The sequence below is a fragment of the Taudactylus pleione genome, unplaced genomic scaffold, assembly GCF_031769625.1.
Source record: "Taudactylus pleione unplaced genomic scaffold, aTauple2 ptg001302l, whole genome shotgun sequence".
Taxonomy (NCBI): domain Eukaryota; kingdom Metazoa; phylum Chordata; class Amphibia; order Anura; family Myobatrachidae; genus Taudactylus; species Taudactylus pleione.
In genome coordinates, this window is record NW_028285702.1 from 544773 (window position 1) to 570000 (window position 25228).

The following is a 25228-nucleotide window of genomic DNA, read 5'->3' on the forward strand; positions in this document are numbered from 1 at the left end:
GAAGAGGACACATCTATATGTAGCAGTACTAAAATATGCAAAAGCAACATGAGACATCTTAGGTAAAAAGACGCCAACAGAGGGCTTCCCTGATCCACTGCTGCATCCGAAGATGCAGTATTGGATCAACTGCGTAACCATCTGACATCTGAGTATCCCTCAGGTTACTGAGGATGTCTGGCAAAATCTTGCTGACAGGGCCAGTGAAGCTGCATCCAAGGATGCAGCCACTGGCTTCGTCATGCCCAGAAAATTGGGCTGACGTGCTCCCATTTTCTGTAACGCTACCCATTGTTGCCCCCCAAAGCTAGCAGCATGTCACTCATTGGAGGACTGTGACTGAAGTCACAGGATCAGATCTGCACATGTGCACTGCGGCTACAGTGCTTGCGCAGTTAAAAAATATCAGAGATTTACATAAATATCAAATGTATTTAAATCTCTGATTGAGGACCACAGTCGCATGCCCTATTACTGAGCACGCACAGATCAGATTTTGCACTTAAGTCTAACTCTACATAAGTCCCTTTGTAGATTTTTTATATATCTAATGTTTTGTTCTGTGGTTCCTTGTCTGTAAGATCACAATAAAATGATAATTTATAAAAACATATAGCCCATCGGGACACATTTATGAAAACTGTTGCACAGACAACAGGAGTCCAAGATCTATTGCATAGATTAAAAAAGTTTACTCCTTTTGATGATATTTCATTTAAAAGTGACCAATCTTACATGCTGAGGTTTAGAAGATGTGACCGTCACCCTATGTCACTTTTGTTGCAGCCACTACTGTGTCTTTATGTTAATGATGCAGCCAATGGGAATCCCATTAAGATGACCACTGGCAGAAGTGCAAATCCACTGGTGTACGTATAAAGACTAACTACCGGAGGACCACTGACCGCACATTTGTATATTGCACATGCCTGTGGCAAGCGCAGAATGTCCGAGGGACCATGGCCGCCAATGTCAGTGGAACTGCATCTTTAGACAAAGTTACTGACGTGCCCACGACACCCCCGCCTGCTATCCACTTTCACATTTACTACCCAGAAACGACCATCAAAATTGTATGGATCTCCAAGCAAATTCAATCTGCGTCCCCTGGTGGTAACCATCAGGACACATGCATAATTTGTCTTGGACACATGCTAAAAGGGAAACCATAGGGCACTTGCTCTGACTCATAATCACCCATTTGTTTGTACATAGACATACAGTATATGTACTCCATGAGAGAACATAAGTTTATGGTAACTCTTTCTCTAAATCTCAAATATTTGTTTTTTATTTCCTTCACTTAAATGAAGCACGCAGTTAGAATCCACCACCCTCACGTTCACATGACATGAAACTAGCAATAAAAAGTCACAACTGTATAATACACTGCGCCTCCCTGAATATGTATGTATATATTCACTATGTCATAGGACTGGTTCCAGATGGGATGTCGTTTCAATCCCAGTTGTTGGTCTGCTGGCACTCCCGACACCAGTCAGAATCCCGACGCCGGCATCCTGACCGCCGACATCCTGACAGTAATTAGGGGTGTTAGGGTTACTCACTAGGGGGAGAGTTAGGGTTAGGCACTAAGGAGGAGGGTTAGGCTTAGGCTGCCGGGGAGAGGATGTTAGGTTTAGACACTAAGGGAGGAGGGTTAGGTTTAGGCTGTGGGGAGGGAGGGTTAGGGGTAGGGTTAAGACAATTGCTGACAGACAGGAGCATCTTTATAATGGGTGTAAGAGGTGCGATGCACACGGGCCCCTAGGTCCAGGAGGGCCCACACCGCACATCCAGCACCCATAGTTAATTATACTCTCCTTTCTATCAATCCCGGTGACCTGCTCCAAATTAGTATTACTTAATATTTATCTTTTGTTCTGTGCTTCACTGTTGTACAATTTTCTGAAGGCTCCCATTATGATTGGACATCGTTTTCCAGTTACTGTAATCAACAACTTCCTAAAGACCAAGGGCCTTGATCTATCTGGGCTATCTGCTGTGTACTGGGCTTGTGCTGTGTCCATCTCTGGGCCCAAGTTCTGGGCTCCAAAACTGTGTGCATGTGCCGTTAACAGGCTTAACCACAGCAGCGCACAAAAGCCAGCCAGCAATGCACATTGCAACCTTGTGCTGCCCAACTACAGTCGTTCTTAAAAAAAAAAGAACAATAATAAAAGTGTCATATTTTTTTCTTGTTTGTGTGGGTGGGTTTTTGCCATAACCGCAGTAGCGCACAAGATCCAGCCAGTAACACAAGTTGCAACCTTGTGCTGCCTGACTCCTGTCATTCTAAAAAAAAAATACAATAAAAGAGTCAGATTTTTTTCTTGTTTGTGTGGGTGGGTTTTCTCCTTGACCACAGTAGTGCACAAGATCCAGCCAATAACGCACGTTGCAACCTTGTGCTGCATGACTCCAGTCATTCTAAAAAAATAAATAAATAATAAAAGTGTCATATTTTTTTCTTGTTTGTGTGGGTGGGTTTCCGCCTTAAACGCAGTAGTGCACAAGAGCAAGCCAGCAACGCAAGTTGCAACCTTGTGCCGCCCAACTACAGTCGTGATCAATCGTTACTCTGGTGCCAAGTTTTTCTGGAGCTGACAAAAAATATAAATCATCATTTGTAGTTTTTTCTAATATTGTTGTGTGTGCGCACGACTGCACGTGTGTGAATTTTGTAACCGCACCTTGGCTACACTATTGGCGATTGTGACACTGCTTGTAGACTGCAGAAAAAATATGGAGGGGTGTCACATGACAGGAGAGCAAGGCCAAGAACCACATGTTTTAGCTGCCGCCAGCAGTGCCAGGCCGTTAACTTCCTCGACCTCTAGGGAGGCCCATGCCCCAGGGCTTAAATCACGCCATCTATATGGTCAAGCAGGTTTTACTAAAATTAAGGAAAAAATTTTGAATTGATATTTGCCTTTAGATAAACAAAAAATTGGCAATATGCCATTCACTACACGAGGTGGCAAGGATAGGATAATGCCTTGGCCTTCTTACTTTATGAAGAAGACTGCTGCTTCTGATAACCTTTCTGCTTGTAGGAGCAGTGGTGGTGGTTCAATTAAAAATGTGAACATTGTTAAGACAGCTCCAGAAAAACCAACTGTGTGCCCTTAAAATTGAAATCACAAATCCCCGCGGAGAGTGCAAGTGTGTCCGCAGTTGCCATGTGTGAGCCCGACCTAAATACTAGTGTACTGGGGGATCCTCCAAGTTCCAGCATTTGTGTGCCCTCTGTAAATGTGGGGAAGGGCAGTCAACATCTTGCACACATAGTCATTGAGGATGCTTCTGTGGAATTGCACATGGAGGAGGAGAATATTTTAGTGGATGAAGGTGCTAAGGATGATTAGGATGTTGATGATGAAGATGTTGGTGTTGGTGATGAGGATGTTGATGCCGAGGATTTCCATTGTGTAAGTAAGGCAACAGCTGTTGCCCATGGTTTGAAAAAGCCAAAGCCCATTGTTGTCATGCTGGGACAAAAGACAAAAAAATCTACTTCTCACGAGTGGAATTATTTCCATCCCGATCCGGACAACAGTTGTTAAGCCATATGTGCCCGTTTCCATGCAAGAGTGAGTAGAGGGAGGGACCTAAACCACCTAGGAACCTCCTCCTTGTTACGTCACTTGGAGCGCATTCATCAAATATCAAAGTGTACGTGGCCAAGTTCCAAAACTCAAAACGTAACAAGTCCAGTGTCACCTACCTGCTCCCTCTCTGTGAGATCCAAGCACCTTCGATCTCCAACACCAACACCTGCATCATCAACATCCTCATTCGTTATCGGGAGTAGTCCTGCTGCATCCAATGTTAGTATTCCAAGCATGATTGACTCCTCTCCTATCCGCAATTCCTCAGAAGGATCCTTGATGACTATGCCTGTTGCTGCTGCTGCTGTCAGTGGATCTTCATCCCAGAATGGGACCAGGAGGAAGACTACTTGTAGCTTATCCTCCAAAAAACAATTAACTGTTAAACAATCATTTGCAAGGGCAAACAAGTATGACAGCAATCACACAGTTGCACAGTGGATTACTGATGGAATAACAGCTATGCTGGTATTAGATGTGCGTCCAGTATCCGCCATTACTGTAGTGGGTTTTCAACAGTTAATTCAGGTCCTGTGTCCTCGCTACCAGATCCCATCTAGATTCCACTTCGCTAGAAGTGCAATTCCAAATCTGTACAAGGACATTAAAAAAAAACTAATTAATGTCTTCAGAAATGCCGTTGTACCCACTGTCCACTTGACCACTGATATGTGGACAAGTGGGATAGGGCAAACTAAGGAATACATGACTGTGACAGCCCACTGGGTAGGTGTATTGCCTACAACAGCAGCAGCAGCAGCAATGTATCCCAAAATACAGCTGATACAGAGGCAGGCTACTCTTTCTATAACTTAGAAAAACTCAGGGAAATCATTGCTAAATGGCTTACCCCACTTGGAATCTTCTCGGGATTTGTGATTTCGGACAATGCCACAAATATTGTGAGAGCATTACATCTGGGCGGATTCCAACACATCCCATGTTTTGCTCACACAATTTGGTGGTGTAACATTTTTTTTAAAATGACAGGGGCATGCAGGAGATGCTCTTGGTGGTACGCAAAATATCTGCACATTTTAAACATTCGGCAAAGATTGCATGACCAGCAGTTAGTTAAATTTGCCCTTCCTTCAGCAGAAGCAAGAGGTAGTAACTCAGTAGAATTCTACCCTCTATATGCTTCAGCAGATGGAGGAACAGCAAAAGGCCATCCAGGCCTATACAGCGGACTATGACATAGGCTGTGGAGGGGGAATGCACCTTACTCAAGCACAGTGGAGAATAATTTCCATGTTGTGCAAGGTTCTCAAACCCTTTGAACTTGCCACACGTAAAGTTACTTCAGACACTGCCAGCTTGAGTCAGGTCATTCCCTTTATCAGAATTTTGCAAAAACAGCTGGAGAAACTGAAGGAGGAGCTGAATCGGAGTGATTGCGCACAGTATGTCGGACTGGTGGATCAAGCCCTTGATTCACTTCACCAGGATCTAAGAGTCGTCAATCTATTGAAATCTGAAAAATATATTTTGGCCACCATTCTGGATCCTAAGTTTAAGTCCTATCTTATGAGTTTTTTTCCAAAAGACCAAATCTAAAAGTATGCAAAGAGCTGTTGGTCAAAAAATTGTCAGCTGCAGCCACATTTCCTCCTTCAGTTTCAACAGCTGCCAGGAAAAGACTAAATTTTCCTTACAGAATGCCTGCTGGTCATGCAGATCAGTCACCAAAAAATGACATCTGGTTGGGCCTGAGAGAACTGCCTACTAGTGACATGTCTTCTACCGTGACTATGTGTGATACGGTCTCCATTCACAGAATGGTGGAGGACTATTTCAGAGATAACATCCTAATAGACATGTCAGACAGTCCCTTTCAGTACTGGCAGGAAAAAGAGGCAATTTGAAGTCCCATACACAAAACTGGCTTTGCATTACTTAAGTTGCCCACCCTCCAGTGTGTACTCCGAAAGAGTTTTCAGAGCAGCTGGCAACCTTGTCAGTGATTGGCGTAGGAGGTTACTTCCTCAAAATGTGGAAAAGATGATGTTCATTAAAATGAATTATAAATTCCACGAGGAAGACCTCGACAAACAATTACATAAAAAAATGACAGAGGCGCCTACGGTGGAATCCAGCAGGGATGAATTAATATTGTGTGAAGAAGAGGATGTACACACTGATGGGGATGACAAGGACGAGGATGATGACTACTTGTAATGTAAAGCCAGTTTGTGTATGGGATTATTTTCTTTTCCATGTCCAAAGCACATTGGCAGCTTGTTTTATGGGGGTCCAAACAAACCAATCATTTCAACCACAATTGGCAGTCCTTGTTGCTGAAATGATTGGTTTGTTAAACTGACCTGTTTCGTATACAACATAAGGGTGGGTGGGAGATATCCAAGGACTATTCCATCTTGCATCTTTTTCCTTTCTATTATGTGCTGGTTGGGGCATTGCTGCCTGACATTTTAAATTAATGTTATGGTTGGTTTAGGAACCAATGAATAGTTTTTAAATTAATTTATGATCAATTTACCGGCCAAGGGCTGCACTCAATGAATTGTTTTTAAATTAATTTATGATCAATTTTACACCTGGCTGTTACTGTCATCAGTGTAGCTGTGCAGGGGTGCTGTTCTCCTGTCTGTCAAGGGGCTGTTGCCCTAAAAAATAAATAAACAATTTTTTTGTGTGCATGTCAGCCACACCTGTCAGCAGCATAGCTACGCAGGGGTGCTGTACTGCTGTCTGTCAAGGGGCTGCATGAATATTGCAATGAAAACCTTTTTTTAAGTTATTGGGTTACAAAAAGTTTTTTTTTTAATCTTAAACATAGCAGAAATGTTATCCTAACAGCTTATAAAGTTATATGGTCTAAAAAACTAAAGCCTATATTTGTAAAAAAAAACTAAAGCCTAATTCAGCCAAAAGAGAGACTGACACCACGGCTAAACATAAGAGTCACCGTCTGGATGTGAATTGTCTAATTTTCATGGGGAAAACACAACCCTCGGATGAGATGGATCTCAGCCAGTGGACAACATTGAAATCATAATTACAAAGTCACAATGGAAGACTACAGTGTGGAGAATCTTTCTTCACAGTCAGGAGAGGCCTCAGAGAACATGAAAAAAGATGCTCTAGGTGCTGAACTTCAAGGGATTTCTCCATCATATTCTGCAGAGTGGAAAGGTTTCATTCACATGTTTTCTTATAAAGCAGTTCAAAGTTACAGCCTTCAAAGTGTCTGGTAATTCCTGGCAAAGGTGGGTGTTATATATAGCCAAAGATTTTTACAAGCAAAGGATTCATCTGTCCGGAATCTGTCTGAGAATTCATGGATCGTTTTTGGCCTGAATGCACTAAGACATCCAGTGATTCTGTCACTATGTTCTGTAGCCCACTTTATTCCTACCTGAATCGCAGACTGAAATACAGAATAGTAAGCACAGACAAAATTGAGGACTTTGTTATTCTGCTGCCTGCATGCCAACCAATACCTCCCAGACTACACCCACTGGGGGGACCAGGTCTTGATTATGATCATCCCCATCTGTTGCTAGGCCTTCTTCTTTCAAACCATCCATGCTTTACTTCCTGTCCAAAAAGGGTAAGCAGGGTAGAGAAAGATGAGCTAGATGTCCCCAATGACATTTTTTTTCTTCTATCATAGATGATGTGGAGAGATATGAGCTTCAGATGTTGGAAGTACAGGGGCTCCCACCTATTTGGCTTCCCTCAAGAGAAAAGAGCTCTGTTCATCAGGAAGTGTCTATGCCTGAGCTGATAGGTAGGTAGTCTCTGTCTGTTGGTAAAATAAACACCCTTCAGTAGATGGCAACCCAGAATAACAACTAATGTGTCCACTGATAACCAGCCTGATCCCTTAACAGCAACATACCCCATATGGCCAACTCATAACATGACACCCAGTTAAAAAGCCTCCTCTTCCTTATGACACTAATCCAGTCACCTTGGTTGATCAATCAGCCATGTGTGGTCCACCCAATTTTTGGCCTTCTACATTCTAACATTCACATATCTAAGAAGTGGACAGTGGGAACAATGGCAATTTGAAGGCCACTAACTACCGATGTGCCCAGCTATAATGTGGCATAACAGCGTTATCTCTCACGCCACGCATGGCACGCCACACACCATGCCATGAGTCGCGCCACAAGGAAAGTTTAGTAATGAAAAAAGTCATTACATGTAATACAACTTTTTGCCCACCATATGTCACTTTTCCTAAACTACATAGCACATGCGTCTGATTTCATTACATGTAATACAACTTTTTCCCCACCAGATGTCACTTTTCCAAAACTACATAGCGCATGCATCTGATTTCATTATGTGTAATACAACATTTTGCCCACCAGTTGTCACTTTTCCTAAACTACATAGCGCATGCGTGTGATTTCCAATGTACCGTACGGTATGTTCTGTATCACCGCCCGATGATTGGTTGACAGAAGTGGTGATTCGGTACGCTATACAGTATTACAGCGTTTTCCACATGGAATCAGGAATGTACGGTATAATAAAGTAGTAGAAGAATGTCTAATAAAGTTTGAAATCATTAAGCTCTGTATTACCCACTGACTGTGCGGTTGAAATCATACTGTGTTTGCGCAAATGTAAATACTGTCGGCACTGTCTCAGACTTAGACATTGTAGAGGTTTCATTACTTTACAAACTACAGAACTCTAGTAATGGGTGAAGTGTGTGGCCTAGCGGTCTAATGCCTAGTTTAACTGCTTCCCCCCTCTTCTTGTTCCGTGGGTTCGAGACGTTGAAAATATGTTTTTTTAAATTATTTTTAAAATCTTCACTTAAAATATTCATGCCCAGTGCTTCGGGAGTCAAACAGCGAAAATAGGATTTTTATTATTGTACATACAGTAATGTACCTTAGAACGCAAACTTGCGTCAATGCCGGCACTGACCCAGACGTGGACATTATAGTGATTTTTTATGACCAACAAGTGGTAATGGGCTCTGTTAAAGAGAGTGGTCTCTGTATAACAAACTGACTGTGCGTTTAAACTGCAAAATTGCGTCAATGTCATCTCATGCCCAGTGGATGGGTTGCAATGACAATGGAATGTGTGCCACATGTCCAGTGGAGCCAAGCCATAAACCAAGTAGCGCTATGCCATGGCCCATGCCCAGTTGTCTGTATTGCTACAGTACTGTTGAATTTTCACACTTGTCCCATTCTGCACTGTCCGTGACTTACAGTATACTCAATAGTAAATTCATGACTTCAGAAAGTGGAAAGTGCTACAGTAGTGGACTTTGTTTGGAGGGAAGTCTCTGTATTACAAACTGACTGTGCTCTAGAGCACAAACCTGCATCAATGGCAATGCTGTCCCAGACTTGGAAACTTTAGTGATTTAATGTGTTCAGTAACTGATAGTTGACTCTGTTTGAGAGAGAGGTCCCTGCACTACAAACTGACTCTTTGTTTAAACCGCAAAATTGCATCAATGTCTGCACAGTTGGCACTGTGGTGACTTATAGCCAGTTCTGAGGGGTTACGGTACAAATAGGATCTCTGGCGCGTGCCCAGTGGCAGGGTTGCAATGCATTGCCAGTGGTGCTGCGCCATAGCCATACCCTTGTAGCGCTATGCCATGGCGTACAGTATGGAAGATCATACAAGACCGGTCATGATTCACACACAGTGAAAGTGGGATCTCCGTATTACACACTGACTGTGTAATAATAATATTAAAAATTAAAAGTGTAACCTTGACTGTCTAATAATAATACAAAAAATAAAAAAAAAAGTTTAACCTTCCAGGTTTCGAACCCGGAACCGGGTTGTACAGACGTCTGCAATGTAGATGTTCGATTTCTTACCTCTACACTACAGACGCCTGAGTACTTCATCGTATGGTACTGTAGATGTCACATAAAGTACTGTAGAGGACAGATGCAATTCTTACTAGGAGAGACTTGTGAGCAAGGGGTTAGGTGATCCATCTTGCTTACACTTCTCTCCTTATGTTCGAGACCTTGATAATTTATTTATTTTTTAAATGTTCACTATAGTACTGTAGTTCAGTATTGTTATCCAACCCTTACAAAAATCTATATATTATACTGTATGTACAGTAGATGTGCCCAGCTACAGTACTGTAGTTTGTTGCTCCATACGGTATGCTATATACCGCATTGCTAGTTGCGCGCTACACTGTGGTGTATTGAGTCTCATAGCACTGCGCATGCCCAGTTGTCTGTATTATAGTGAGTACAATACTGTTGACCCTGTCCCGGACTTGCGGTAGACATTGTAGTGATTCCATGACTCTAGGAACTACAGTACATGCAGATGCAGTAGTCTAGGGGGATGCAGTAGTCTAGGAGGCTAATGCCTAGCCCTACTGCATCTACCATTTTCTTGTCCCGCTGGTTCGAGACCTTTAAAATATATACTGTATACGGTAATTTTATTTTGTTTTAAATCTTCACTAATACATTATCCAGAAATTCTGGTATTTCTATGCCATAGTACATTATGACAAAAAAGTGTAACCTTGACTGTGTAATAATAATAAAAAATAAAAAGTGTAACCTTTCAAGTTTCGAACCCGCAAAAGGGTTGTACAAGCGACATAATGTATTGGTTTGATTATTTACCATTACACTACAGCCACCTGCAATACCAAGGTTGCACCTGGCTTGAGTGTGTCCTACAATACTGTACATCATCGTATCTCAGGCGCATGCCCAGATCTACGGTATACCCATGTAGCGCATTTTTTTTTTTTAAGTCTTCGCTACTTTTGTTCAGTATTGTTATCCAACCCTTACTAAACTCAGTACATTTTATATATTAGGGGGTAAATTTACTAAGATGGGAGTTCTATTAAGAAGTGATGTTGCCCATAGCAACCAATCAGATTCCAGGTATTATCTTCTAGAAGGTGCTACTGTAGATAAATAAGAAGTAGATTCTGATTGGTTGCCATGGGCAACATACAGTACAGTAACTTGTTAAATAGATCTCCCATCTTAGTAAATTAACCCCTACATATTTAACTTTTTCCCCCCAATTTTTTTTCTTCCGCCCCCAAAATAAAAGTGAATTTTTGGTGTGTTCTGACTGTTTTTTTTTTAAAAAAAGTTACGCAGTTTACAGTACCTTTAGGGGACAGTCTTAAGGCTGCACGTTGAAGGCTTCCCGCAATGTTGCACCCCAATTCACCACTTTTTTCCGCCTGCTATTCATACAGTAGGCAAAACTTTTTCACATACTGTCTTACTGTACATTGCATTGACTTCCTGCCTACGGTAGGCGGAAAAGCTTTCAAATGAATACAGCGATAATTTTACGCCTGGCGAAATGACGTAATCTGTGAAACTTTTTTTAGCCAATCACGTCTTTTTGCTCCAATGGGTGAAAAAGTGCCAACCAATGTGATCCCAACTGTCATCTCACAGGCTGTGTTTGAAAAATGACAGTTGGGAGCTGATTGACTGACATCTTATCACTTTTTTTATCACTTTTCACTCTGTCTCCTAACACTGCTTAGTACAGTAAATAGAGCCCTTGGAGTGAAAATATGAGACCGGCTAAAAACAGTAAATAGACCCCTAAATTGAAAACGGCCCTCAGTGTATACAGTACTGTATGTCTACTGTACTGTATTCTACTGTAAGTGCCGTGCAGCTGTGAAATCACTGGGATGGGCAACAGGGATACTGTACAGTATATGACTGTGGGCGGCAACCCCCATCGGCCGGCGCGCCCCTGGTGAGTGAAATCCTGGCCAATAGGACGATACATCCCTGCATCTGTGTGTTATTGACTTTTTGTACCTTTTTAATGACAGATGCACATGTTGGGTCTCAGGCGCACTTAAAGACTGAATTACATACAGTACAAACACCAATTTTATAAATTAATGACAATTTTTATTTAACCTACAGTAACATGCTGTACAGAGGGGGGAACTTCTTTAGCTTTCCATCCACTGTAGTCCTCTACTGTCCCCCGCTTCTTTCTTCTGCCGCTGGCATGTCCTGGAATTCCAAGCAGGACACGGACATGACTACTGTACAGTACCTAGGAGGAAGGAGATGACATGAGAACTGTCCTTCCTCAATGCCGACCGATATGCCCTACTGGACCGAGGACTACACAAAAAGATTAGGCTTTTAAGTTAAAATCATCACTGGCACTTTTGGCCTCAGATCCAGAGTTTCACCTATACCAGGTGCTGACTCTACCTTGCATCAGAGTGCAAAGTCCACTGTACGCCTGAAGAAAGGATGATAGGCAGAGACGAACAGACAGTAAAAGACAGAACACAGGTACGGTACATACAGTACTCACCGGAGATACTCTTTTTCTTCGTCCCCACTCAATCCCACACAGAGGTCCCTGTAGGAGAGAGAATATGCCAGGCAAGGCCTTTTCCTGCTCTAATAGTGTGTCACACTAATCTACTGTAACATTAATATCAGCCCTACTGTATCCCACCAGCCTAACAAACTACAATATTAATGTACAGTACAGTTGCCCTCACAGAGGGCCTACCAGTACCTGTTATGGTGGATGAGGCTTTGAGGGGTAGAACTTCTTTAGCTCTTTTGCTTTCCACCCCTGTAGTCCTCTCCTGTCCTCCACTTCTCTCTTCACACGGGTCTTCCTCTCTTCAGACCTGTTGATCTACTGTAGGTTGGAGATGCTCTTATTCTTCATCCTGCTTGATCCCACACACCCTGTACTGTAGGAGAGAGAATCCACTGTGCAGGGCCCTTTCCTGCTCTAACAGTGTCACACTAATCCACTTCTCCACATTAATATACTGTATGCCCTAACTAACCAGCCTAAGGAAATTATTAATAACGAATTTGTATTATAATTAAGCCTGGTGGTGAAATACTGTAAGCAGTGCCCCTATGCCCACAGCCCATATAACAATAAAAAAAAATACATGAAACAAGACAGTATTTGGGTGCCCCAGATGGAGGTGAACACCAGCTGTCATTTTGAGGTCAAAAGTGAAAATAACTCCAACCTCCCCCCCCCCTGCTGTAGCAGCAGGTGGCCCTGGGTTTCCCAAAGAACAAACTGGCAGGGAGCTAGAAGTATCAGAAGATTCATCTGAATGTGATAACAGAGCACTAACATTAGCAAAAATGCTTTTCTCACCTGATCCTGATGTCGAAGGGACCGCCGCTCCAACCATACAGAAAATGTACAGTAGAAGCCTGTCTCTCAATGCACGGTTCACCCACTACTGTACAGTACTGTATGTCTGCAACTATGGATGTGGATGTTGAAGCAGCCACTACTACTGTACTGTATATGAACCAAAGTAACCTGAAAACTTGAAACATCTGCATTACAAACAGCAACATCAAGCGCAGTAGCAGAAACTGGCAGCTGCAGCACAATCTGTGACGATGCCAATGTGTGCCTTGGAATAGGGGGCAATGTACAGTAAAAGTAGGTGTACTGTAGGAGCCAGTGGAAGGGGTGATTGAACCATTAGCTGCGGGCTTGCACACTGACTAGGCACATACTGTACTGTACAGTATTGAACCTACTGTGCAGAAGGGTTAAACAGTGTAGGGGCAGTGACATAATGCTGTGAGATTTATACTGGGCCATGAGGAAAGGAGGGGGTGCAAAACTGCTGATTAATCACCACTAATTATGGTTGCAATGACCGTTAGAGGTCTCGCGGCTTTGACCAGGTGGCTGGGAGGGGGAGCAGTGCGGTGGTGACAAGGCAAGGCTGGGGAATAGGGTTAAATACTGTATGAACAGAGAAATGCAAGGACAGGGGAGGGGAAGAGAGAAATTAATGAAATTAAATAATGAAAGGAAAAGAGGAAAAGTATGAAGTACAGTACATAAGGTACAGTAAGGGAAAGGTATTGTAAATAAAGAGCTTATAAAAGAAATTAGGAGAATACTGTATACTGTAGGGACAGAAAGCACAACCACAATACTGTACCTACAGTATGGACACAGTGTACAGTACTTAGCAGTCCGGATCACAAACTGAAAAGAGGAAGTTAAACCCCTCCTCCACATTACTAATTATATACAGTACAGTATAAGCTACAAAGCAGTTGCTTGACCGTTTCTTCGATGACAACTGGTAAGACTCTATGGAGATGATCAATATAATTGTTACACTGGGCATATGTCAATACTATTCTCCAAAACTTCATTATCCCATCCAAAAGTTCCTGTTTAGTTGTTGGTTTCACATCAGACCTGATGAACCTCTTCAACTGGGCCCAGACCAATTCAATGGGATTCATGTCCAGTGACCTACAGGAAAGTAAAAAAAATCAAATATTCAGTCACAGTACTGTACTTTAGTAAAAAGTGTACTAGAATAATTACTGCTCGGTACTGTACATACTTTTTTGTACAATAAACAGTTAATACAGTACTATAGGACAATACTCAATCTGGTGGTGTGCGTTCCCAATTTATCCCTCTCTCTTCCATGAATTTCGCTGAAGCCAAATGTTTTGGATCATTATCCTGGAATAATCGATGTCCTGATGGAAAGCATTTTCTCACAAATGGCACCATACAGCAATCTACTATTTTTCTTAGAAGAAGATCTTATCCATGATACCTAAAGAGATGAGAAATTTTTGTCAGTAACAAGCGTACACTGTACAGGACTGTAAATAAGTTTTACAACAAACATTACTGTACTGCACCTTCAAAAATATAGATCGGTCCTGCACCCCAACGAGATATACCTCCCCATACATGGACCTTTAACGGATGCTTCGGACATGGTTTAAGTGAGAGATGTGCACGGTGTCGGAAGGACAGTCTTGAGAACCTCTCGAGAGAAACTGAAGTTTCATCTGTGAAAATTACGTCATTAAAATTCTCTCCACTCTCTATCCACCGTCGTGCTTGTTCAACACTCTTTTCTTTATTAACATCCACTATCATGGGATTTATACAGTGGAATAAAAACAAGTTTTAGTTTACTGTCATGTAAAATCAGTGCATTATTAATATATATATATATATATATATATATATTTTTTATGTACAGTACCTTGTAAGTCCAAAAGTCCATCCCAGTTCCTTACGCATCCGTTTGATGCTGGAACAGGAGATGTCCAGGTCACATTCTGCTTTTAGAATAAGTTTTATTTGTAAAGCTGTACGCTCATCATCCTCACAAGTCAATTTGTGCACAATCTTTTTGACGCTCCTACGGTAGAACACATACAGAGCATATACTGTAGCAATTATTGGACAGTTAGTGTTGAAATTGGAACACAATACAGTAGCAATCTAGCAACGTACAGTATAATAAAAAAAAGTTGCTGTAAAGTACCTACCATGTGCATTTAGAAGGAAATCTATATCTGGTCCGCGTTCTCTCAAATGCATGATAGCGCACAGTCTGTAAACTAACAAGAACACCACACTCTTTCAGCCAGGCATGGATCTGTTGTGTTGTTTTGTGTTCTTTTTTCATGCTTGCAATTATATTGCTGATGGCTTTGCTGATTTTTGCCATGTTTGATGACAAAATCTGTGGAGAGAACAAGAGAAATACAGTACAGTACTGTTGCTGAGTATACAGACTGAGTACAGTATACAGTACATAATTTAATGTTCAGTATCTTAAAAAATATATACTGTATAACACAGGGCCTGATTCAGACCCACTCGCGAGCGGCTGTCAGCTCGCAAGTGGGTCGATGGTGTGCACTGCGCATGCGCACGACAGAGGGAGCTCCATCGTACGCATGCGCGAGATGCGATGAGCAAAGGACTTTCCTTCGCTCGTTGTGTCTGATCAAAGGGGGCGTGCTGTCGATGTTGATTGACAGCACGCACCCTTTGGTGGGCGTGCCGGAGGCGTGCCTGCCAGACGGAGGCGTTCCCAAGGGAACGCCTACCATCAGAATCCGGCCCCACTGACATCACTAGTGACATCACTAGTGATGTCAGTGGGAGTGATTTTGGCTTTGATAGAGCCAAAATCACTCCTGGCCTTGCGGTTGAGAAACTCAACCGCAGGCTTCTGCTCGCACTGGCGATGGTTGCAATGGTCAAGACCATCGCGACCATCATCCTGCACGCTCGTGTAGGCTGTGGGTGGTGACCCACAGCTATACGAGCGTCCAGGAGGACGCTCCATATTTATGGAGGTGGGCCCTGATTCAGAGCGAGCGCTCTGGTCAGAGCGTCCGGCTCTGAATCAGGGCCACAGTACTGTACAGTCTTTTAGAACACAGGGGGTATTACATTCTTACTGTACATCAGCCGTAACATGTGTACACCGGTATATACAGTATAACCAGCTAGTAAATTTCATTTTGCAAGCTGTGTTTAATAAATGATAGTTTTGAGCTAATTAGTGATATATATTTCCCTATTTAATCTCACATCAAGCTTTCATACAGTACATACAGTATGCCCCTTAATACGCTAATATGCATCTACCGTATGAAGGAGACAAACAGGACAATAAACACAGCAATATTGCGACTGAAACTAAGATGGCCGCTGAGCAAAACAAGATGGCGGTGTTGACATGATGGTCACTCACGGGAGACTATATGGGACAATGGGCGACTAGGAATCAATCAATGGAATACGGTGTGTTTAATTGAAGCTCAATACGCAAATAAGCGACTACGGGGATGGGGCATGCCGAGGCAGCGGGATATTAAACACAGCAATTTTGCGACTGAAACTAAAATGGCCGCTGAGCAAAACAAGATGGCGGCGGGGACAGAACGGTCACTCATGGGAGACTATATGGGACAATGGGTGACTAGGAATCGATCAATGGCATACGGTGTGTTTAATTGAAGCTCGATACGCAAATAAGCGACTACGGGAACGGGGCATGCCGAGGCAGCGGGATATTAAACACAGCAATTTTGCGACTGAAACTAAAATGCCCGCTGAGCAAAACTAGATGGCAGCAGGGACAGGACCGTCACTCACGGGAGACAAAACACAGCAAAATGACTGTGAACCATACCGTTACATACAGTACCGTTCAGTAGTAAGCTACCGTACTTACATTACCAGCAGGTTGATACACTGTATGAAACAGCTGTAGAAGTTCAGGGTACAGCAACAAAGGTGACTCGGTAGTCAGGCAGAGTTACAGTAGATCACAGTAATGAGCAGCAACAACAGCGACACGGAAGTCAGGCCGCGTTGCAGACAGTAGTATCTCAAATGTTCGTACTGATGATATGAACAGCAAGTCCGTACGGTTAAGTAACAGATTCACGGTGTGGATCGGTAGGCCGGTCTAAGATGCTATATTATACTACCAGAGACAAAAGAATTCCTTCCCGCTGAAAATCTGGCCGCTGATTGGTGTATTTGAAAAATGCACTTCCTTGTGGTCCAGTGGCATGGCAGAGTTTCGGCGGCAAGGTTTTCTTTGTCTCTGGTAGCATAAAAGAGCATCTCAGACTGGACTAGCTATCCACACTGTGAATCTGCTACTTAACTGTATGGACTTGCTGCTCGGATTGTCTCATCGGCACGTATCAACAGTACGAACCCTTGACATACTACTACTATCTGCAACGCTGCCTGACTTCTAAGTCACTGTTGTTGCTGCTCATTACCGTGATCTACCTCTGCAACTCTGCCTGACTTCCGAGTCACCTTTGTTGCTGTACCCTGAGCTTCTACAGCTGTTTCCTACAGTATCAACCTGCTGGTACTGTAAGTACGGTAGCTTTCTATGTTATGGTTCACGGTAATTTTGCAGTTTGCTGTGTTAGATGCTGATTTGCGTAGCTAGGTTTCAATGCATATGGTACCGTTTTGTTTTGCTTGGTGGCCATCTTAGTTTCAGTCGCAATATTGCTGTGTTTAACATCCCACTGCCTCGGCATGCCCCGTCCTTCATCCATCCCCGTAGACACTTATTTGTGTATCGAGTAACTATCACACACACCGATCATTTCCTAGCCTCCCGCTGCCCCTCATAGTCTCCCGTGAGTGACCGTCCTGTCCCCGCCGCCATCTTGTTTTGCTCGGTGGCCATTTTAGTTTCAGTTGCAAAATTGCTGTGTTTAACGTCCCGCTGACTCGGTATGCCCCGTCCTTCACCCATCCCCATAGACGCTTATTTGTGTATCGAGTAACTATCACACACACCGATTGTTTAGTAGTCTCGCGCTGCCCCTCATAGTCTCCCTTGAGTGACCGTCCTGTCCCCGCCGCCATCTTGTTTTGCTCAGCGGCCATCTTAGTTTCAGTCGCAATATTGCTGTGTTTAACATCCCGCTGCCTCGGTATGCCCCTTTCTTCACCCATCCCCATAGACGCTTATTTGTGTATCGAGTAACTATCACACACACCGATCGTTTCCTAGCCTCCTGCTGCCCCTCATAGTCTCCTGTGAGTGACCATCCTGTCCCCACTGCCATCTTGTTTTGCTCAGCGGCCATTTTAGTTTCAGTCGCAATATTGCTGTGTTTAACGTCTCGCTGCCTCGGTATGCCCCGTCCTTCCCCCATCCCCGTAGACGCTTATTTGTGTATCGAGAAACTATCACACACACCGATCGTTTCCTAGCCTCCTGCTGCCCCTCATAGTATCCTGTGAGTGACCGTCCTGTCCCTGCCGCCATCTTGTTTTGCTCGGCGGCCATTTTAGTTTCAGTCGCAATATTGCTGTGTTCAACGTCCCGCTGCCTCGGTATGCCCCTTCCTTCACCCATCCTCATAGACGCTTATTTGTGTATCGAGTAACTATCACACACACTGATCGTTTCCTAGCATCCTGCTGCCCCTCATAGTCTCCCGTGAGTGACCGTCCTGTCCCCGCCGCCATCTTGTTTTGCTCGTCGGCCATTTTAGTTTCAGTCGCAATGTTGCTGTGTTTAACGTCCCGTTGCCTCGGTATGCCCCGTCCTTCACCCATCCCCGTAGATGCTTATTTGTATATCGAGTAACTATCACACACACCGATCGTTTCCTAGCCTCCCGCTGCCCCTCATAGTCTCCCGTGAGTGACCGCCCTGTCCCCAACGCCATCTTGTTTTGCTCGGTGGCCATTTTAGTTTCAGTCGCAATATTGCTGTGTTGAACGTCCCGCTGCCTCGGTATGCCCCGTCCTTCACCCATCCCCGTAGACGCTTATTTGTGTATCAAGTAACTATCACACACACCGATCATTTCCTAGCCTCACGTTGCACCTCATAGTCTCCCGTGAGTGACCGTCCTGTCCCCGCCACCATCTTGTTTTGCTCCGCGGCCATTTTAGTTTCAGTCGCAATATTGCTGTGTTTAACATCCCACTGCCTCGGTACGCCCCGTCCTTCACCCATCCCCATAGATGCTTATTTGTGTATCGAGTAAATATCACATACACCGATCGTTTCCTAGCCTCCCGCTGCCCTCTCATAGTCTCCCTTGAGTGACCATCCTGTCCCCGCCACCATCTTGTTTTGCTCGTCGGCCATCTTAGTTTCAGTCGCAATATTGCTGTGTTTAACGTCCCGCTGCCTCGGTATGCCCCGTCCCTGTAGTCGCTTATTTGCACATATACCTACAGTACTGTATCATTGCATTATTGCACCACTTTGCACATTTAACTTTTACACTAATGGTTCTAATGGTACTGTACACACAAGTTTTGATTTATGTTATAAAAATAGCACATTTGGCGCTCTACTTTACAGTACTGTACTGTATATCAGTTCAGATTTTCACACATTTTATTACTGATGAGCTGACACCTACCGTACAGTACAGTACTGTACAGTATATAATTAGGGAGTGTTTTTTAGACACCTGTATTATTTATATTTATTATCTTGTGCCTCTATGCAATCTCACAACAGTGGTTAGTGCTTTAACAGTTGGCGCTGTAATCTCCTATATTTACCTGTATATACTGTATAACTCACGCACAGTGTTAGGAGACAGTGAAACTGTAAGGTACTTTACCAACCAATCAGCTCCAAAATGTAATTATTCAAATGCAACATTGAAAAATTAAAGTTGGGAACTGATTGGTTGGTGCAGTACTGTACGGTACCTTACAGTACCGTATCTCTTTTCACTGTCTCCTAACACTGCTTAGTACTGTGTACAGTACTGTACCGTACAGTATGTACTACAGTATATTTGATTGAATCTGCGGTATATTTACTGTACTAATGGTACTGTACACACAAGTTTTGATTTATGTTATAAAAATAGCACATTTGGCGCTCTACTTTACAGTACTGTACTGTATATCAGTTCAGATATTCACACATTTTATTACTGATGAGCTGACACCTACCGTACAGTAGTGTACAGTATATAATTAGGGAGTGTTTTTTAGACACCTGTATTATTTATATTTATTATCTTGTGCCTCTATGCAATCTCACAACAGTGGTTAGTGCTTTAACAGTTGGCGCTGTAATCTCCTATATTTACCTGTATATACTGTATAACTCACGCACAGTGTTAGGAGACAGTGAAACTGTAAGGTACTTTACCAACCAATCAGCTCCCAAATGTAATGATTCAAATGCAACATTGAAAAATTAAAGTTGGGAACTGATTGCTTGGTGCAGTACTGTACGGTACCTTACAGTACCGTATCTCTTTTCACTGTCTCCTAACACTGCTTAGTACTGTGTACAGTACTGTACCGTACAGTATGTACTACAGTATATTTGATTGAATCTGCGGTATATTTACTGTTAAATAAAAACATTCAAAATGACCAGGTTCAATGATAGGTGAAAGTGACCTTTTCACACAGTAAAAATCAGATCAGCAAATTACTGCACTAAGTACAGTAAAGTGCTTTACTGTAAATGCTACAGTACTGTAATTTGCTTTTCTGTGTGATAGGGTTATTACTGGAGTTGTATAGAGTACAGTAGCAGCACATTCTTGAAAGTGCAGTATGAGTACTGTAATTGTTTACAGTGTTGTAATTTGAAACATTTACTGTATACAGTTCATGTATTTCCACTATTTTTCTTCACATTGTATTTAGTGTCTTTATACTTGTGTATTTCAGAGTGCACCGAACTGTCGAAATGGTGAAGAGCAAAGGTTTTTACAACACCGGAAATGAATCTTGCCCACTTCCAATGACCAAAAGGCTGAGTGCACTAGTCCCACAACTGTCTACAAGCAAACCTTCCAAGAAGAAAACAGGTAAGGAAAATTTACAGGTACCTCTTCTAGTCAAGGCAAGGAAGAATGCAAAGCCCAAGAACAACTCTTTGCAAGTGGACATCGGAGAAAATGGACCAGGGAACGTGGAGTAACCCATGAACGTCCAGATCCAGGAGCAAACACCAGTGATTTATGGACCCGAAGAATTGGACACCTTTGAGCCTCTTGTTGAAGATGTATCCCACTCACCAACTCGCCAAAAACTGTCATTCCAAGAAGATAATGTATGCACATGTAGCTGTGCTAGGATGGTGAGAGACCTCGTGGGAAAAGTTGGTCATCTGGAAGCGAAAATTGACAACTTGAAAGAAGAGCTGAAGTAAGGGCTGAAGGACACCATTGCAGAAGCAATAAAAGAAGCAATCCAGCAAAGTAAAGAAGAATGGCAAGAGGCCGCTGCACAGAGTACCAGGAAGAGACATGACCAGGCAATCCAGTATGAAATGGTCACACTGGATGAATTTGAGCCTGAGGATAACGATGACGATTTCAACTTGGAGGCTGACCCATCCTTCCACTTGCTAGATATGGACAATACAGTGGCATCAGAGCACTTGGACATGACACCAGTGCCATCATGCAGCCTGCCTCAGTGGGAGAGTACACCAGTGGCATCATATCACCTGCCTGAATGGTCATTTGAAGAATCGAGGATCAACAATGCAAGCATGCCTGTACTTTCACCAGGAACCCCTGTCATGTCGACCACCCCAGCACCACTGACTGTATTTGGAACACCCTTACCGGATATACCACTGGCTGTAATCAACGTTGACAAGGACAATGAAATTTACAGAGCTGTCAATTGTGAAATGCATCGATATGCGCAAGCAATATTTCAAGAACACGTGCCCTACGACATGTATTGTAATTAGACCAAGCGGGTGGACTTTGATGGAAGTCGGAAGAAAGTGCCAATCCCCAACAATTTAAGAGAAGATATCCTCTCAAAATGCCGGACAAGATTCAGGATTGGAAAATAAGAACTTACCCGGATGTTGACACGTTGAATGGGGTGCTGTGCATGGCAAGGAAACATGCATGGAGGACAGTCACTCATACAAGTACAGATCTTCAATCAACAAACACGACTTGAAGGGACTTGTCAGAAGACCGGAAGACCCAGCGCCGCCGCTGGCCAGGACATGGCAGCGGCAGAAGAAAGAAGCTGAGGACATGAGAGGACTACAGGGGTGGAAAGCAAAAGAGCTAAAGAATTTCCCCCCCTCAAAGCCTCTTCCACCATAACAGATAGGTCCTATGTGAGGCCAACGGAACATTATACCCAACCTACAGTAGACCAACAGGTCTGAAGAGAGGAAGACCCATGTGAAGAGAGAAGTGGAGGACAGGAGAGGACTACAGGGGTGGAAAGCAAAAGAGCTAAAGAAGTTACACCCCTCAAAGCCTCTTCCACCATAACAGGTACCGGTAGGCCCTCTGTGAGGGCAACTGTACTGTACATTAATATTGTAGTTTGTTAGGCTGGTGAGATACAGTAGGGCTGATATTAATGTTACAGTAGATTAGTGTGACACACTATTATAGCAGGAAAGGGCCTTGCCTGGCATATTCTCTCTACTACAGGGACCTCTGCGTGGGATTGAGTGGGATGAAGAAAAAGAGTATCTCTGGTGAGTACTGTATGTACCGTACCTGTGTGCCTGTCTTTTCCTGTCTGTTCAATTCTGCCTATCCTCCTTTCTTCAGGGCGTACAGTGGACCTTGCACTCCAATGCAAGGTAGAGTCTGCACCTGGTATAGGTGAAACTCTGGATCTGAGGCCAAAAGTGCCAGTGATGATTTTAACTTAAAACCTAATCTTTTTGTGTAGTCCTCAGTCCAATAGGTCAGCATTGAGGAAGGGCAGTTCTCACGTCATCTGCTTCCTCCTAGGTACAGTACAGTAGTCATGTCCGTGTCCAGCTTGGAATTCCAGGACATGCCAGTGGCAGAAGAAAGAAGCGGGGGACAGTAGAGGACTATGGAGGTGGAAAGCTAAAGAAGTTCCCCCCTCTGTACAGCATGTTGCTGTAGGTTAAATAAAAATTGTCATTAATTTATAAAATTGGTGTTTGTACTGTATGTAATTCAGTCTTTAAGTGCGCCTGAGACCCAACACGTGCATCTGTCTTTAAAAAGGTACAAAAAGTCAATAACACACAGATGCAGGGGTGTATCATCCTATTGGCCAGGATTTCACTCACCAGGGGTGCGCCGGCCGATATGGGTTGCCGCCCACAGTCATATACTGTACAGTATTCCTGTTGCCCATCCCAGTGATTTCACAGCTGCCCAGCACTTACAGTAGTATACAGTACAGTAGACATACAGTACTGTATACAATGAGTGCCGTTTTCAATTTAGGGGTCTATTTACTTTTTTTAGCCGGTCTCGTCTTTTCACTCCAAGGGGTCTTTTTACTGTACTAAGCAGTGTTAGGAGACAGAGTGAAAAGTGATAAAAAAGTGATAAGGTTTCAGTCAATCAGCTCCCAACTGTCATTTTTCAAACACATCCTGTGAGATGACAGTTGGGAGCACATTGGTTGGCACTTTTTCACCCATTGGAGCAAAAAGACGTGATTGGCTAAAAAAGTTTTGCAGATTATGTCATTTCGCCAGGCGTAAAATTATCGCAGTATTCAATTTGAAAGCTTTTTCACCTACCGTAGACGGGAAGTCAATGCAATGTATAATGTACAGTATAAATACTGTATAATGTACAGTATACATTTTTATTCATAAATTTGCCTGTGGCCTCTTTTTTTCCTATATTTACTGTTGTCGTGTATTTATTTAGTTAAAGCTTAGACATAGATAAAATTGTAGATAAATTGCACCAACCAATCAGATACTAACTGTTACTGTACAGACTGTATTTGTAAAATTACAGTTACTGTAGTAGCTAATTGGTTGGTGCTACTGTATTTACAGTTTCTCCAATTTTATCTCTCTCCAAGTTTTATTAAATCACCCCTTAAGAGTGGTGTGCAATTAATAAAAGTACTGAATGGGTGACTTACTGTACTGTATACTGTACTTTATTCACAGAACCAAGTAAAGACAAAAAACGTTGTACTATATATAAAGAATTTTAATAAAAATCTAAAATAAACAAAAATAAAGTCAACAAAAAATTAAAAAATAAATCGACCAGGTGGTGGGCCATCAGGCGATACAGCCCTAAAAAAATTATTTGTTCTGTAGGGAGAAAAAAAAGGGTACAGTATTACAACTCTAATATACAATATTGTACAATCTTGACACTACCGTAAATACTGTACTCTACCTCGAGTCAGGCATGGTCCCTGCCTCCCTTGGGGTCCCTGATGGAAGACTGTATTGGAAAAAAATATATTCACATTAACAGTGCTGTATTTACCTTTATATGGTATGGTGCTACTGTACATGGTTTGGCTACTGTAGCTCCTAACAAAGTACTGTACAGTACATAAACAAACAAAACAATACAATGGCTACAGTACTGTACACTAAAATATGGTACAATGCAGGAAAAGTACTGTACAGTCTAAACATTGCTACACCAAAGGTCATTATACAGACTGAAGCTTCAGGCTGGCAGACAGAGGGATACTTTAGGTGCAGAGTAGATACAGTACAGTAACCTCCCACAATTTAATTACTATTACTGTACAGTATCTGCAAAGCATGTTTGCAAATGATTGATGACCCTGCACTGAACAACTGCTTGTTCAAAGTAGGCTCATCACATACTGACAAACGACTGCACAATTACAATGTTGTAATCAAGCAGTGGTTGTCATACCAGTATCTTTAAGTGGATGGGCACCTTTAGAGTGATGTCCTTTATAAAAAAAATAAAAACACAAAGTGTGTAAGGAGAAGAGGTTGGAGATGCATCTTTGTAGTACAGAAGAGAGAGAAAGAGACACTGTGAAAACAAAAAAAGGAGAGAGACAGTACAGAAGAAGACAATGTACAGTTCTGTAGCATACAGTACTTACACAGCCTGTGAGGCCTGCTTGGCCCAGGTTCTGGCAACTGGTTGGTGGGGGCCTGTGGCTGTGGCTGGGGCCTTCCACGTTCTCGCACTGTGGGGAAAAAAAATATTCCTGTTACACATGTACAGAAACAATTAGTGTGTAAGGAGAAGAGGTTGGAGATGGGTCTTTGGAGCACAGGAGGAAGAGAGAGGCACTGTAAAAAGGAGAGCACAATGTACAGTACAGTAGTGCATGGTACTTACTCAGGGTGCCAAGCTGCATTTTAAAGTCTGCAATGGACTGGGGTCCTTCAGTTGTTGATGCTGTTGAAAAAAAATTATGTTTCTGTTACACAAGTACAGAAGAGGGAGGGAGGGAGAGAGGGGGAAAAAGGGAGAGAGAAAAATAGAGAGGGAGGGAGAGAAAGAAAGAGATAAGTCGAGAGAGAGACTGATAAGGGACAAAAAGGAGAGAGATACAGTGCTGTAGAAAACAATGTG

At 42.9% G+C, this 25228-nt stretch overlaps 1 pseudogene; it reads right to left on the reverse strand.

Moving 5' to 3' along the window:
• Positions 1 to 14018: 14018 nt before the first annotated feature.
• LOC148443322 (uncharacterized) overlaps positions 14019 to 25228 on the reverse strand; it is a 90768-nt pseudogene continuing 79558 nt past the window's right edge.